The sequence below is a fragment of the Ornithodoros turicata genome, unplaced genomic scaffold (assembly GCF_037126465.1).
Source record: "Ornithodoros turicata isolate Travis unplaced genomic scaffold, ASM3712646v1 Chromosome32, whole genome shotgun sequence".
NCBI lineage: Eukaryota > Metazoa > Arthropoda > Arachnida > Ixodida > Argasidae > Ornithodoros > Ornithodoros turicata.
This window is the reverse complement of record NW_026999357.1, coordinates 677,336-681,295: the sequence shown is the minus strand read 5'-3', so window position 1 is coordinate 681,295 and position 3,960 is coordinate 677,336. Positions and strand designations below refer to the sequence as shown.

General features: G+C 46.1%; 1 long non-coding RNA gene across 1 annotated transcript; it reads left to right on the top strand.

Annotated features, from left to right (window-relative positions):
• The first annotated feature begins 3,117 nt into the window (after positions 1-3,117).
• On the top strand, positions 3,118-3,615 carry LOC135373831 (uncharacterized). The gene is made up of 4 exons (XR_010416611.1): positions 3,118-3,127; positions 3,191-3,229; positions 3,343-3,381; positions 3,569-3,615. It is a non-coding gene; the product is annotated as an uncharacterized LOC135373831 (long non-coding RNA).
• The last annotated feature ends 345 nt before the right edge of the window (positions 3,616-3,960 follow it).

Genomic DNA, 3,960 nt, shown 5'->3' with positions numbered 1-3,960 from the left:
AGCATATACCCAACCGCTGCAATGTTGAATTCGACGACGTTCTCCGTTGAGCATGGCGACGGATTCAGCCGACGAGGTTGGCCAGAAGAAAAACGGCCTTGAGTTGGTGACAGGGGCTGAAGTATGCCCCGTAAAGCTGATGACTTACAACTCCTAGCAGGGGTGCCCCCAGCAGGTGTCTCTAATACATTGGGAGATCCATAGAAAGCAGAAGGTTGACGGCTGGACTTGCCAGAAGCTGCATTACGGACGAGTGCTCAGCTTTGCAATTAAACGCTGAGAAAACTGTTGGAAGCATATATGATTGTGCAGTTATTCCTGCGATTATATGAAGTGTTTTTCAACTCTATGCAGGAGCCATAAGCAACATGTAATGATGCTTACTGCAACACTAACCTGTCTTGCTGTCACACTCATTCTCCACCGACTCACAGTGTAGAGTGTATTGGCTTTTGTCCAGACGCCGTAAGTCTTGCGTGTAACTGTCTGAATAGAAATAATGCAGGGCAGTTAGCTAACGCAGTAGCAGAAGCAAAAATTTCTGCCGACAACTTATCAGACTTGCTTATGCGCCTTGCTGGGCAGATAAGCCATCCACTTTGTGGCGGTTTCCCAACTTTAACTGCAGCTGAAACCTTGTACTTCGTCCAGGTTTTTGGCGGCCACATGCATAGGGGTACCATTTCCCGCCACCCATGAGGATGGCACGACAGCTACAGGTTTCTCGTGTGGAAACTCCACAACCGCAAACTTTGCCATGCTGACCCTGAATAATAGATTCTGTTAGGTACCTCATCCTCTTATGTCTAAGAGCCTAGCCAAGTGAATGCATGCGTAACAAAAGCAAAATTGGTGACAAAACTATTAAAAAGACGTAGCAAAAAATTTCAGAGGTCCTTCTTTTGAATCTCGAATAATAACCTTTTAACTGAAGCCAACATCGTACACATGTACACACACTGCGGCGAGACAGACATAATGCCTCATCATGAAGCAACGTAACACCATGACCTCTACCTCAATTTCAAGCATCGACACAGCCTCTCGCCATGAGGCGATGCAACAACATGTCTCGATGTAACCAGCCAAGCACGAACACAGTTTCTCACCACGTGGAAACATAACATGACCTTGTCTAACGTAGCTGTCAAGTACCGACAGTCTCTCACCTTGAGGTCACGTAAGAACGTGACCTGCTTCCCCTAAATATACAGTCACTGCTTTGGACAGGTGGATTCCATACAATAACGGTTCCACTTGCTGAAACCAAAGTAACAGAAACGACGCTGTGCGTGCATAATATATGAACTAGTCAGCGAAGGATACTATAAAACAAAAAATGATTCTGATAACGTCTTACGAAACGTAAATGACCCAATTAATGCGTGCACAGCCAGATTGTCTACCATCAAAATCGTCGCCCCATTCATTTCGTGCACGAGAAACCCGCTCAAACTAGAACACGATGTGAAACTTTCACAGGAATTACACTAATTCCATAGGAAAGCTATATTGCAGTCCGCGTGCGTGAGTGACCAGGGCGATCACCAAGACAAGCTTGGAAATGTTCAAAATAACAAAATGAAGACGCGGCGTTTCACGTGCGTCATGCACCTCTCGGCGTTCAGTATCTTGTTTCTCGCTAGGTGCCTAGGATATCTTATTTCCCATTGGGTGCTTAGGTGAGCATTAAGAAGGAACAATTGAAACTCCCTGTGCAAACAGCAAAATTTAAAGATTTGTGTATGATGCATTTTGCTTAAGCGCGGCACACCATGCGGTTTCAGAACACAGTGGAACACAAAACTAGCGTTCCATGCAGCTAAAGCGAACAAGAACGATGAGTGCCGAAGCTGTTCGGCACATATGTTCACAGTACACTATACCTCCGAAACACTTACGAAAGCTTTGAGTCCTCCTCCTTCTTGTTGTAGGTGATGAAATGAGTCAGTCAAAGCGCGTCTATCAGTCAAACATGGGCGCCAACCAACACGTCCCAGAACACAGGGGTGACACAAACCCGCCATTTTTGAAGCCTCCCCCAAGCGGTCACTTCTGGCAAAACCGCCATCTTGTCGTGGTCTCGATCGTCCAATCGCATGCCTTGATTTTTTTATCGCGCTTTGTCATCTGCTTCGCTTCTCCTACGGACGGATGCGTTTCCGCAGTTTCTGGTTTCATGTGTGAGTGGCAATCCTTTACCTGTGACGATGGTTGTGTGCTGCTATATTGGCTGCAATAATCGTTCAACGCGCGCCAGCAAGGAGTCTGGCGTAACTTACCATCAGTAAGTACTCTCACTACGTGCGTGTTCCATCACCGCTTAGTTTCCGTTTCTGTATCGTGTTCGTTCGACGGTACCATTTAGCTTTCCCCGAGAACCCTGTCTGCGATTGCAATGGGTCAACGCGATCGGGAGGCAGGACTGGACGCCAACAAAGAACAGCGCTGTCTGTTCGGCACATTTTCGAAACGTGGACGCAGGTAGGCAGCTATGATGCGTGTTTTGCATGACGTCGTTTGTGACATCGTTGTGAAATTGGCAGGTGGTGGTGCTGCCAAGCGTCCCTGGACTGGGAGGGCAACAGCTCTCATTTCCACAGGTAAACAGCCATAGTGCACGTATTGATGTCGGTTGTTACAGTGTTGTTAAATTTGGCAGGTGGTGGGGCTGCCGGGCATTCCAGGGCTGGGAGAGCAGCAGCTCTCAACTGATGTAAGCATGGTGTTTATAGCATTTGTGGTGTGATGAGCTGGACCCTGTTTATACAGGTATGTGGAACTCTGGGTGCGCCTATTGCCCCTGTTGTAGGTGTCGCACATCCGTTGCTTCACATCCAACAGGTAAATATCCAGCTTTTGCATTATCGCCTGGGAGCTCTAGTGTGTGTTCAGTTTTTGTGCAGCTAACCATGTACGTTTGTCAAATCATCAGGAGGTAGTCCCATCCAGCAGAGCTTCAAGTGAACATATTTCTCCTGCTGTAGGTGTCACGCATTCCCCTGTAAAGCAGGTAAACAGCTGCAGGGTGTGTTCAATTTTAGCTTGACTCACGACGTTGTGAAATCTGCAGATGGTGGGCCTATCAAGCATCCTAGGGACAGGAGGACAAGATCTCTCGGCTGATGTGAGCATATGCTAAAAAACATTCATTGTGGTATCATATGAACATGACCGTGTCATATTACAGGCGTGTGGAACTATGGGGGCACTTGTGGACCCCACTGCAGTTAGTACCACTTTCTAGTTATTTTGATATTAGTGTACTCCAATTTTTATTTCCTTCGAAATTCATATTAATAAATTGAGACAATTCATTCATACATGCCCATTTTGCAGCAGGGCACATCATGTTGTCCCCTTGATCCACAGCTCAGTGGAGTAAGTATTCTTAAGTTAGTTTAACAATGCTGTACAACTTGCAAATACCATTTGCTTATAGTTATCAAGCATTGGACAACTATCAGGACATAATGCATTTATAATGCAAGGCACATATGACTTTGGGATTTTTAACTGTGCTCACCACAATGTACAAGACCCAGAGTATCACACACCTCTTTTCTAGGTGAGCACCGGACTTGGCCTCGGTAGCACTTCAGTGTCCAGTGAATGGCCTGACACGACAGCACCAGTAAGATGTTTTCTGGTTACTGTCTTCATGTAGTTCGTATTCACATTACTGCTGGTTGGCCCATAATGTAGCCACCTGAATTGGTTTGAGCATGTACTATTGTGTCCTGCCTTTTCAGAGCTTATTCAATGAAGGTGAAGCTAGTCCCGAGAGAGAAGGGCAAATGTTGTCTACAGAGTCCCCTATGGTATGCATTTCAAAAATTTTCGCTAATTGCATGCTTCCAAAATCTTATCAGTACCATTCATATGAGGGCTTTGAGACTGGGGGCCAGCAGAGGACAGTCAGAATGCATGTTTGCGCATAGTTATCAAGTGACGATGATG